The sequence below is a fragment of the Silurus meridionalis genome, chromosome 6, assembly GCF_014805685.1.
Source record: "Silurus meridionalis isolate SWU-2019-XX chromosome 6, ASM1480568v1, whole genome shotgun sequence".
NCBI lineage: Eukaryota > Metazoa > Chordata > Actinopteri > Siluriformes > Siluridae > Silurus > Silurus meridionalis.
The window spans coordinates 26,842,502-26,856,543 of record NC_060889.1 but is presented as its reverse complement, the minus strand read 5'-3'; the positions used below and the strand labels follow the sequence as shown (position 1 = coordinate 26,856,543).

Below are 14,042 nucleotides of genomic sequence, written 5' to 3'. Positions count from 1 at the left end.
GTGCTTTTCCATGAAAATCCAAAGAAACGTTGAACAAATTTCCTCAAGTTTGTTACTTTCACCCCACCTGCATAGAATATTCTACAAGTCACATGTTTGGCGGAACATCTGAACAGATAAATACGCTTTCTTATTGGTGTTTCTTTATTCTCAGTGATATTTTAATGTTACGGTTATTCTAAAAGTTTAGGAAGACCCACCCCAGTATTTTAGGCAACACATAGACCATTTAGACAGTGACTGACAAGAGTCACATCCAAACTCAAACAAGTGTTCTTGGACCAGAAGTCAGTTTTCCAAATGGATATTTTTATGTCTCTTGCAACTTTATACTCTTTGGCTCAGGCGTTTGACGTAGCTTTCAGTTTATTGGTTATTAATTAATAAAAAAATGCACGGCTGCACAGATTTTTATCATTTAATCTTGAAAAATGGTTTGCAATAGAGATATAAAGATTCAGTTTCATCGTATCACAATGTCAAAGTCTATCACATTACCAAACGTAAAACTGGTGATAAAAATATATAAATAAATGGATAAAATCAGGAAAAATGGCTCCTAAAAACAAGGGTCTTACTTGGGGTCTTCTAGAATGTTCTCTTCATGAGCCCGAGATGACATGAGTGATGGTTTGGCTGGTGTTTAGTGAGGTTGTCAATATTTCAGGTGTTACTCGGTTTTGTTTTGTTTTTCTGGAAAATATAAGAGGTCTGAGGATGATTGAATGGAGGGAACGTGAGGAAGCCAAAAGGAATATTTAAGGGGTAGTGCAGGTGTGCGGCGGGGGAATTAGCCGTCACACAGCACCACATTAACTTGTGCTGACTCGGAGGAAAGTGGGTTGTGCAGAATGTACGACCCTAGAAGTATGTGTGTGTGTGTGTGTGTGTGTGTGTGTGTGTGTGTGTGCACACATTCATTTATGAATGCCCTGGGATTTTCATTTTAGTGTTTTTGCAGCTAGACAGAAATCAGAAAGTTAGCAAAGCAATGCAAGAATATCATGCTACCGTTTTTCTCAGTGCTCATCTTGGGTTTTTCCCCTCATTCCCACACACGCATTCCGTCACGCTTCTGAGTATACAGACCGGACACTCCTTCCACACAAGGTCGTTTGTCACCCCGGCGTCTCAGTGAAAGGCATGGATGACAAGTCAGAGGGAAAAAGCTAATAAGCTCAGAGCTAAAAATAGGCCGTGTGCTGGGTGCTGGGTGCGAAGGAAAATTCAGGAAAATGTCACTTCATCCTCGGAAACAAAGACGGGAACGGCGGGAACCACCGTGAGTCTTCAGGAGACTTTTAGAGAGGATGTGTGTGTGTGGGTGAGTGTGGGGGGTTTTTTGGCACACTGTATCATTCAGATCATCAGTACTCACACACACACACACACACACTGAATCTAACTGATAATTGACATATGCTAAGTTGTCAGATTGATAAAAGAAAAAGTTAAAACGTCACTAAACAATGAAATACTAATTTAACTTAAATGCTTGAGTTATATATGCGCACATAACATTTTAAAAGTATTATGTATGTAACAGACATTTTTTATCAGACATTAGAACACATTTATCCTCTCATACTTACAGAATCTTAAGCACAATTTATTGTTCTGTAGTACTTTAACGTATAACCATAATTGTATTTTATTCATATAACACGTGAAAACCTTTTCTACGAGTCTAACGAATCGTGAACACACACTTTACCAATTTACAATGCATTTACTAGGGAATTTACACTTTTTAATTATTAAATCCCGTGTATTTACGCATATATAATGCATGCATACACGTGAAAAAACAATGTTTTGTATAGCAAAGTATATGAACACGGTTTGAAAGTGCTACTGGTTTATTATACATATGCCCTTATCACATAAATGATTTGTTTTCTAAATATTGGTTAAACTGCAATTCTTTTTTCAATTAATTCGTTAAAATTTATAAAAATCTATTGCACATTTAAACATACCAGAAATGCCCAAACTAGAGCTTGCTGGTCAAAGCTGGCTCAAAATAAGTTGGTTTTGATTTGGCCTGCCATGCTGTATACAAGAGAATACAAAAAAAATTCACTGACACAGATCTTTATTTAACATACAATTCTTTTTTTATTTATTTTAGTTGTTTTATTCTTGAGCTAAACAATCCTCCCTTTGTAAGCAGACTTTTAGTCTGTCGAACTTAAACAAGTGTAAACTGAGACGCAAATAAACTCATCTACGTGATATCCTGAATTTGAGAAGCAGCTTCATGTTTTTTATTAGAGGTCTGATATAACAAGCAGGTGGCTGGATTGCTTATAGCTTGTAATATAAACTGTATTAGCGTATATTACAAACAAAATGTTTTCTATTTATTTGTTGGGTTATTGATTTATTTTAAAATATAAAAAAGTGATCAGAACTTTAGTTTTATTATGATGCATAATATAATATAATATAATATAATATAATATAATATAATATAATATAATATAATATAATATAATATAATATAATATAATATAATGCAGCATTCATAGAAAAAAAGTTTGGGTAATGCTGTATTATATCTTACAGATGCAAACACTCCTAATTATTAACACTTTTGTAATGAACACTTCAGGAAATCTAAAGTAAAAATATACACCCTAATTTAAAGTACATATAAAATGCTAGTAATTAATTGAACACAATATACACAATATTCTAAATAATATAATGCGATATAATATATAATAACAATACCTAAAAGTAAACATGTTAAATTACATAGTAATAATAATACTACTAATAATAATAATAATTGAAATTATATGAATAATAAAAACTCTACAGTAGATATTAATATTATTATTTTAAATTACATTTTTACATTTTAAATTCTAAAAAATTCAATTTGTTTACAGTTAACAGTTTATGTAGTATTAAACATAAAAATTCCTTTATAATTCTGTTTTTACAGAATTATAATTACATCTATTTGTAAATTTAAAAAATTATTTATTTCTATTGTACATTTCCCATAGCGTTCGGCTCGTTTGTCCTTTGCAGTTTGACGTGCACTCAAAGAGGATTCAGCAATCAAAGTTCTCCAAAAAAAAAAGTTAAGTAAAACCCTCTTTGACCCAGTTACAGTAAATCAAGGGGCAAATAAACAGCCGTGTCACACAGTGTGTTTTTTGAGGCTGAAAGAATAAGCCGCGGAGCCACGGATCTTCCTGTTTTGTCCGTCAAGCGAAGGTCGATGTGGTTAGATACAGAAATGCCAGGCCATGAAAAGAGCTGGCATGGAGTGTTATTGCTGAGGGTAACATGACAGTGTGGGCACTGGCTAACAGATTCAATAATATACACTGAGATCCACTGTCGCCGTGGGTGTAGTACAAGCAATGCAGTATACAAACTATACATTTTAGAAAATTGAGGACATTGTGACGGTCCAACAATAAAGAACAAATCTGTTATAAATATTGGAGTTGTAACAACTGCAGCACAAAACCTGTATGGTTTTATATATATATATATATATATATATATATATATATATATATATATATATATATATATATATATATATATATATATGTGTGTGTATAATGGTTTAACTTATATGAACACTATACTTATAGTGTTCATACTTATATAACTGTATATATATATAGATTTTCACTCAAATCAAATTGGTTCTCTAACTTCCAGTGAAAGTACATTTTAACACAAGGCATTTTATACAATTGTGTGCTTCCAACTTTGTGGAAACAGTTAGGAGAAGAACTAAATATCAGCATACAAGAATTGTTCAGTATACAACAGATATGGACACAATAAATCATAAGTATTTGGTATACATATGAATAAATGTTTAGTGTTCATATAGTGTACGTTTTCTTAAATACATTTATATACATTTATTTCTATGCATATAAAAGCACCATTCCTGCCTTAGCATTTCATATATTGTACAGTATATAGACAGAATGAAATATATGCAGCATGTGGTCCATATAAAGTTTATATATGTACAGTACACACCATATATGTCATTGGCTATATAGACAGGAAGTATATATTAGCAATGCTGTATTTGACTTATATGTAGTAGTTTTGAGCCATATTCTTTTTTTCCTTATTACATTCGAATGCTTTTCAGTAAAATTATGATTAATGTGTTTGGAGTTGGTTAATGTTGTGAAAGTGGGCAGAAATTCTGTGTGGCCTTGCTAGTGTTCTCCACTGATTAGCATGTCATCTAATCACTCATGACTTCAGCAAACAGAGGCCATGACCACTTTCTCCACAACAGAAACAGCTCTAGTTCATTGCCTGACCACACAAACACACACACACACACACACACACACACACACACACACACACGGCTCCTGTTTTATGGCACAGTCTATCCTGGCTGCTGCCATGAGGCTGTCCCGGATTGTCTGGGTCGCTTCGTGGGAACGTTTCACATGACAATAGTGGCGGATTGTTTCCCTGTTGAGTGCAGTGTGTGCGCTGTTTGTGTTGGCCAGAGCAGTGTGTTCACTTTGGGGGGAAACGGACTGAACACAGGAGCGATCAGCCTCTCCATCACTGTACACACAGTGCGTCTGGATTGAGACCTGGAGCTCTGCTCATCCATCATGAAGCACAGTTCTGGAATCATGCCACTTTACAGAGGAGAGAGTATGTGTGTGTGTGTGTGTGTGTGTGTGTGTGTGTGTGTGTGTGTGTGTGTGTGTGTGTGTGTGTGTGTGTAAATGAGATACATCTTGACACATGCTGTATTAGCAGCACTTAAATCTGTAGTGACTGTATATCTGAGATCTGAATACCAGAGTGTGTGATTCCAGGTATCAGTCCTCACTTCACACAATGAAACAAAGCCAGGTGTATTGAACTTTCTTGTCTAATCCTTCACCAAGCATTTTGATGGATTAACATCTTCCTCTTATCCTACATAAACACTCAGAAGGAATCTGAATTGTTTTTATCAGCCAAGCACAAGCTCACTTACAAAGAATTTGGCTGCCATTTGCTAACATTGATACAAGTTTGTTTTAAAAAGGACCCATAAGAACACACGTGCACACACAAATATTGGCATGATGTGCGCAATTTCTATCATATTACATCTTTCTGCTTTCGAGGTTTATCACATATTTTTTCAGCTTTCATAGTTTATGGAGATTAGCTTATTTATCACATTGATTTAGACTAAAGTTTTTCAATGGCTAACCCATGCCCTATAAAAGGTTGATGAATGATACTTAATCATTTATAGATTTAACCAGGAGGGGGCGCTGTCTAACACAAATTGGTTCATATATTATATTTACAATGGTTAAGGGAGATGATTCAAATATGGCATCTGGCATAGCAACATACCTGCATGCTGATACAGTTATTTCCACAAGACTATGTTTCCCTTCAGACCCTGCATGTCACATGACCTGCTCACACGCCACTAATTTACTTGCACCTGATTTCAATTTACAGCTGATTAGCACTTGAATTTGGCCTCCTCTACACAGGACACATGTTATCTTGTCATGTTTCTTGTAAGTAGGTTTTGTTTATGTGTTTTAGGTATAGATTTTGTAAAAAAAAAATTGCTGCACTAGCATTCACATACACTTATATGTGACACATGTTAAGCCCTTGAGGTGTACCTTGAGAATGGCAACTTTTTATATTAATATTATTTTTATTAAAATATTAGGAAATAACAATAAGGCTTGGTTCTTTCTGTTCTTTCTGGAGTCTATGTTAATTTCCTCCTGGTTCTCCAGTTTCCTCCCAGCTACACAACATATAAATTGGTTATTAAATAAAAACTTGGTCAGTTGATGTCCCGTCTAGGGTGCATTCCCAATTAATTGTCGCTTTCCTCTCTTTGGATCCGCCTGATTCATCCGAACGCTCTATTTCTGGATGTTCTCTTCAGTTGGAGAAGCTGAGGATCCATGAAGTAACATTGAGAATAGATTTGGACTGTAATTACTATCAACTATCAACAGTCTAATACAATGGCTCAAAACCATAATAAACATTGTCCCAAAGCAGCTTTACACAAATAATGTGGTGATAAAGAATGAATAAGATTAATAATAATAATAAATAAATCGCCAATTACTGCACACCTTAACAATGATGAAACTGTAATGAATGGACATGGTGAGAATGGGTTCCCTTTTGAGTTTGGTTCCTCTCAAGGATGGTCCTCAAACCATCTCAGGGAGTTTTTCCTTGCCACAGTTGCCACTCATTCGGGATAAATTTACAATTATAAGGAACAAACGTGTAAATTTGTTCATAACTGCTTTTCCTGTGTAAACTTGGATTTAGAATTTGTTCAATGTTAAAAATGATTTGTTTCATTTTCCTGGGAAACATGCCCAGATCTAGCAAAACCCCATTTGGGAAAAAGAGTTAAAAGAAGTGATAGGAAATAAAGTCTAAAGAAAGTGTATAACAATTATAGAATAAAATTTTCAAAGAGTGAGCAGTTAATGAGTGATTATCTGCACCTGCAGCATTTTAATGGGATTATTTAATCTATAATAGCATGTCAGGTGGGAAAGAGTCAGAATAGGACAATGTAAATGATTTTGGACTCAAACGAGCTCATTATTTAAAGATTTAATCAATCCATGTTCCACACACACGCATCTAAACTGTAACATTTTATTAATTATAGTTAATTAAGTACAAATCTGTTAAGATTTTGCTATTTTACTAGTTTTAGTTACACTCCAGTGCATGTTATGTGGAATTTGGTGAGACAAGCTTACCTGCCTGACCCTGCTGTGAAACCCTGACTAGTGTATTATTAAGACTGGACCAGTCCAGTGTATGCAGCACTGTACACACTGCCTGAACAGTGTTATACATTGTTTTGCATTTAGAGCATGTAAAGAATATAGACACATCAGTATATTGACACTGTAACATTAACAGCACAGCACATGCTGAGCGCTGAGTCATGTAAACACCTTCGACCTCGGCAGGCCGTCTGTTAGCCGAGCCTCTGACGCTTTAATTTCTGTTTGATCGGTGTTTGAGCAAACATCATCTCAGCAAGACTCCGCCCAACCCCGAGCACACACACAGCTGGCGTGCACTGTCGGCTTTCATATGTCACGTCTGATGGATGGACCGAAGCAGCAATGGGCGTTTAGAGAGAGAAGAATGTGTTCAATAGGTGAAATAGAGTTTCGCAAGTCCGTATGTGGCGAGCGTCAGCACAGCAGGGTCTGAGAGTCAAGTTACAGCCAAATTAATTACTCATGTAGAGAAGACGGATTTCAAAACACGTCGACCCTCTTCTTATATTTTGATTTTGGGGGTTGAGAAATGGAGATCTCTCTTTTTTATTTGTGTAGTTGTATTGCGATATAGTGATCTACACTACCGGTGCACAACATGTTGACATTCTTTTCTTCTGTAATATTAACACACTTCATAGTCTTGGACAATAGAAACATAGCATTTTAAACTCAATCGGAAATATTGCCATACTGTAGGAACCAGAAGTCGCTGACCGACTGCCAAAATCTGTTTTATTTCAGCAGTCATTAAAAAGAACCACAAAAGTTGAGTTGAGATGTTGATTATTCAAATAGGCAACATTTAAAATGGGAAAAAGTACTTTCAAATGTCCGAAAGATGAAAGATTGATTTATGTCTCTAAATGTTTCATCTAAATGTGTAAAATATGAATAGCATCCATTGTTAATCATTTATATTCAGTTTATCTCCAATAGTAGAATTTTTTTATTTTCTATTGTTCATAATGTAAATAACAGCATGACATAATTTTATAATTAATAACAAAAACAAGAGGACTTTTTATGAGTGAGGAAAAGATTAACTTTTTAGTTTTTTGTATTAAAGGTACATTTACATAATAAAGTAAACATGGGATTTTGTGTCATAAGAGGAATAAAACACTTCAGGATGTGCTGTTATTGAAAATAAACAGCCTTAAACCTGCTAACAGTAACCTGGCAACCGTGTGCCCCCCCCCACAATGTCATTCGATAATATTAGCTGTTAACTAGCAGTAAAATTGATCATCATTTTTTCTCACATTGTTTAAAGATGAGCACAGTTATCTGATGATAAATTGAACCCATGCTAACAATCTTTGAGCTTGTTAGTGAATTGGTCATTTTAACACAAACTCGCAGTTTTTTACTACGTCTACTAGATAGCGTGGTGTCCTGCAGTCTCTGGCTAAGGGTAGGCTTATGCTAACATTACCAAAATTACATTTTTGAGGTTAGGTACAATCAGTTACATCTATAAGTATTATTATCTGGCTCATTGAATAAATAAAGGTAAAAAAAAAAGTTGGACATTATGTTTCCTGGATGCAAATAAATTTTATTGGTATTTCATACTCAGAAAAAGGTCAAATTAAAGAAGGGATTGATTCTCAAAATCTTGGGCCAGCTCTGGAGAGAAATAGAAAGATAAGTGTGAGAAAAAGCAGCCCGTCAATGGTGACCTAAGACCTCTGACAGCCAGTTTTAACACTGATACCACCCACAGAGAGACAGAGAGAGAGAGAGAGAGAGAGAGAGGGGGGGTCCTTGGGGTGGAATGAACTAGACAGGAAGAAAAAGTGAAATTGCTCCCTGAACTGCATATTTTATATTCCCTCATGGCAGGACAGCGCTCCCTAACACACATACACACATAGAGTGTGCATGTAGAATCCATAGCGGTTGTATGAGCGTTCACGTTCACAGCAGTGTACCGTTTCTCGTTTCTCTTCCCCAGGCCTTTGCACAGGTGGTCCTGCATCGACAGGAACTCCTGCAGTATTTGTTATCTTTCAGTTCTGATAAGAACATCTGGATCTGATTGTGCTCTCAGAGATCACCCCTGGAGATACAGCAATAGAGAGAGAGAGAGAGAGAGAGAGAGAGAGAGAGAGAGAGAGAAAGCGTAAGAGCTAGGGCGGAGGGGTGAAAGATGTAGAGAGGGAGAATGAAATTGAATTTCTCACTGCTGTAACCCGGGCTGTGTACCGAGGCTGTCACAAAAAAAAACCTCCACTCAGCTCTAAGCCCCAGGGGCTCGGAAAAAGAAATGAAAAAGTGGGAGAGGCAGAGGTTAGAAATCAGTTTCACCTGTTTGGCTAAACGGCTGTTTGTTTGGAATAATAAGGATTGCTTGGGCGATCGGATTTGCTCACTTGGGTCGTCTGAGAACAAGAGATCGGCTGAACTTGTTACCTTTCTACACATTCCTATACACTGATACCACACTCGTGGCTTCTCAGTTTGTAATCGATTTTATTCAAACCTATATGAATGTACAGCATCTAATTATATATACTTTCTAAAATGACATCCATGATGAGTAAAAGATTAACTTCCTCATATCCGAATTTTAATATTTTATTGATCTCGTAGGGAAAATTGTTGAAATGCATAAAAGTATAAGTGTATGAAGTGCAAGAAACAATCAATCCTCAACCAGAAAACAAGGTACATTTGTACCAGGGGTCATGTAGAAGGCTAGGAACAGCTCCAACTGTTCCCAATGTCTGGATGGAGACACCCTGTGCACCTGATTGTGGTTCCACATTAACAGCCTAAAGATCCATGAAGTTACTGAGCAACTCAAGAACTTTGAGGATGGATTTAGACTGTAGTTAATATCAACAGTCTACAGCTACAATCCCTCCGGACCACAGTTTTCATTTAAGTTTATCACTGAACACCTTTTGAGTCTGGTTCCTCTCAAGGTTTCTTCCTCATGAAGTCTCAGGGAGTTTTTTCTTGCCATCTTTTATACAACAAGTGCTATATAAATAGAAATTAATTGAATTGAATTAATTGACTGCAAAGGTCTACCAGAACATTATTAATCAATGATTTATAGCATAAAAAAAGAAATGCAATGCAATCCTTGAGTCTTTAACATCTGAAAAAATCTATGGTTACCAAAGGAATAAAATCGCCCCAAACATGACTGACAGATGTTGAATTCTTCTGTACCATGTTGATGATTTTAGCATTAAAGCAATAGCATGAACCATGTTATAAATAACTGTTTTGAGTTTAAAGCAAGATCATGCCCAGGATCGTGCGGTGTTTGTAATAAAGTGAACAGTGAGACCATTTAGAGGAACAGTCCATAATTTTGGAACTGTTTCCTGCCTGTGAGATTTCAATCCTCGTTAAAATCCTTAGTTTTATAAATATGTATAGAAGCACATTTTGTATAACACACTGTACTGTGATACATTTACTCAATAGTGACTCCGGTGGAATGATGTAATAATTACACTCTTTAACATTTATGCATTTGGCAGACACCCTTATCCAGAGAGACAATGATCTCATTTATACAACTGAGCATTTGAGAGTTAAGGGGCAGTAGAAGCTTAGTGGCATTAGAACTCATGACCTTCAGATCAGAAGTCCAACATCTTAACCACTGAGCTAGCCCTTATTTTTGCTATTTTGGAAGGAGTCTCCAGTGTCAGAGGTGCAGTTAAAGCTTTAATATTTTTAACAAACTAGATTTTTTTCTTAAAAGAGAGAAAAAGAGAGCCTGGATGACTATTTTGCTTGTTACTGGATAAGTGATATACCAGGAGCTTACTTGATTCCTGGATGTCTCGTGGCATTAACATGGCATTAACACAACAAGTAAAGCGTGTCGTTCTGTGATAAATTGGGTAAAAGTGGGTGAATTGCTGTTTAAAAGTGGGGAAATGACTGTTGTGTAAGAGGAAGAAAATCCTTGCGGGAGAAAAAGAACTTTTGGGTGGAAACTCCCCCATTTCCTACACTGGCTCCCCCTGAGTGTGCTCTTGCTGAGATCACTTGGTTACTGCGAGGGTGCCAATATTAATCTAAGATCTATAAACATTTTAGTAATTAAATACAAATTTCGCTTCAAAGATAGACAAGCAGAACACCCACATACATACACACACACTTTAACCAACCCCTCCACCCCAACACTGCCCCTTCTACTGACCTTGGTGTATAATCCTCTGACCTTGCATTTTTCCCAGCTCTCTTCACCACACTTCTCCCTCCTCTTCCTCCTCCTCCTCTTTCTTCAGAGTCTCCGTTTATTTTTTCAGGTGAACAAACTGTATCGAATGCTTCGGCCGCCTCACTTGCATTTAATTAAGCTTCTGGAACCTTCTGTGCTTTCAAGTACTAGACATGGGTTGAGGGAAAGAGAATGGGTGTGTGTGTGTGTGTGTGCATGCAGGTGTCTATCCAGAAGTGACAAATGTGCATTTTTATATCTGAAGGGATCCGAGTTGAGGCCAAGTGCCAGACTCCAAAAATGGGCTTAATTGAGTCCCAAAGCGTGCCACGTTCTCCTAGAACAGACCTTTGATTATACTGGTCTTTAACTGCAGCCTGGAACATTTAAAATGTCAGCAATCAGCATTCACTGTCCAAATGTATGCTGTCTGCGTGTGTGCGTGTGTGTGTGTGTGTGTGTGTGTGTGTGTGTGTGTGTGTGTGTGTGTGTGTCTGAGTTACAAGCACATAGACGTGTGTGTTCCAGGCTTGTTCCCGGAATAAGTACCACATGTTACTTATGAACAGATAATGCGTGGACTCACAGGTTTCAGGGATGAAACACATCTCACACACAGAGATTAATGACATCACATCGAAGAAATATGATCGTCTACAGGTCCTGTGGTGCAAAAAGAATGATAGATACACTGAAATATAACTGAATCACTCAAGTGTTTCTTATCAGAAGATTGTGTCATTATTATTCAAATTAGATTTCTCATTTCAAGTCATTTCTTCAGCAGATCAATGTTCTAAATTTAAACATTTATTTTGGCAGTAGAATAAACCGGTAGAATAAACTAGCTTAAATGCATAAAAAAAATATGATAAATAATATTATTAATAATAAAATAATAATAATAATAATAATAATAATAATAATAATAATAATAATAATGATAATTTGTCAATTTTCAATAGTATTTTCAATTGATTTATTATTATTATTATTATTATTATTATTATTATTATTATTATTATTATTATTACTGTTTTATTTCTGCCATTTATTATTTTTTTTTTTTTATCACATTCATATAGGATTTATTGAAGCAATATACAGATTAAAATCTTTGTCCCTGTTAATAATAATAATAATAATGATGATGATGATGATAATAATAATAATAATAATAATAATAATGATGATGATGATGATGATGATGATGATGATGATGATGATAATAATAATAATAATAATAATATAATTTTATTATTATTTTTATTATTATCATTACTATTATTATTATCAATATAAAGACTATATCAACACCGCCATTATATTTACCTTTGTATCTCATAGGTGTTTACAAACTCTATTGCAGGCTACTCAAGATCTTCCACTCCAACCCCTGTCTTCAACGTATATGCATAGAGATGTTTCCAGAGGCATTGTCATGCCAGAACAGGTTTGTGAAGAGAACATTTAATGCAAAAATCTAAAAAGTATATATTCATTCTATATTGTATAATCATAAGTTATGAAAAGTATAAAATCTTTTTTTATAAGATTGGTGTTGCATGTTTTTGTGTGTTTCTCGTTGTAATTGTTCTTTTGTTTTTTTTGATGAAACAAATTTCTTCGAATTGACACTTTTTTTAAAAGTGTCTCTTCTTTATTAGGTCCACATCCGTCAAGTCTTAATGCAAAACAGAAGCAGAAGCAGAAATTCATTCAATCCTATTTTTTTCATGGTCCATTTACTGCCCTCTGCTGCTCATAACAAATCAGTGCATCTTCAAAATAAATAGTAAGCTGGGTTAAAATATGTAGAAAGCTTTTTTGTAAAAAAAATCCAGAACACAGCAGGTTGGTTTTATGAAAAATCATTCATTTACATGTATATATTGTATATAAAGCAATGAAGCAACTTACTGTAATTTTGATGTGTAATTCATTCATTCTTTCTTTTACCTTCAAAAAAATTACTTTTACTTTTGCTTCATTTGTCACCAAAAAATTCTCACTTTCTAGCACCTTTTCATATTTTGAGAATGTTTCACGACATCAAATGATTTATAATTGAATAAAAAAACGTTTTGCACAGTGCTCTGGCATTCGAAATGGATTTATTTTTACAAGACACTGTTGGGTTTCTATATGTAAAGTATTGTGGTTTAACTGCCTGTGAGCATCAGCTTCAAGCAGAATCCAAAACTCTTTTTTTTTGTGTTAGCTCACATTGTACCATCTTGTGGTTGATCAATTTCTTAAGACTCCATGACTTTGAGTGTTTTATTCTTTATATATTTCACATATAATCTTTTTTTGTGACTTAAAATAAAAATGTAAAAAAGGAACAGTCAGAAAGTAGTAAGACTTAAATGACTTTAATGTGACTGTAAAAATATTGCCAGTTTATTATTCACACATATACAGTACGGTAAAGTTGCATGATTCTGTAAATAATGTAATGGCTGTGAATTTATGTGAAGTTGTAAAAAATAAATATAGCCATAAAGTGCCCAGAATGCAGCTTAACGGAACACAAACAGTTTGCATAGCTATTAACTCAGGTGTTTTCTTACTTCTTAAATATAATATTAATTCTTTCAGACCTGAAAACCCTGCAAACTTTTCAGATACAATCCAACAAAAAAAAAAAAAAAAAAGAAAAGACAATATAAATAGTATTTGGGAATTCACAAAAAAATACAGAGAATGTTAGTTTATCACTGTTAGGATCACACATCATCAGATTAAATGCATCATCATGTAAAGTTAAAGAAATGACACTCTGAATTGTTACATCAGGTCGTTACAGTACAGCGAGTCAAGTTCATGCCCACTCCTATATTACAGAAAAATTCAATTATGTACAAAATCAATACAAGAAATCATGCGAAATAAATATCATCTAAGGCTGAATTTAGGTATAAATCGAGACCTCTATTATATGTGCGTCATCGCATATAAACTATATAAAAATATTTTTGTTTTTGATATTTTTTTTTTCAAATATGCAGTACCATGCTTAAGCAGTGCAC

The 14,042-nt window shown here is 34.9% G+C and overlaps 1 long non-coding RNA gene across 1 annotated transcript; it reads left to right on the top strand.

The window, feature by feature from the left end:
- Positions 1–1,074: 1,074 nt before the first annotated feature.
- On the top strand, positions 1,075–13,086 carry LOC124387826. Its single transcript, XR_006926231.1, has 3 exons — positions 1,075–1,324; positions 12,380–12,463; positions 12,678–13,086. It is a non-coding gene; the product is annotated as an uncharacterized LOC124387826 (long non-coding RNA).
- Positions 13,087–14,042: the final 956 nt, after the last annotated feature.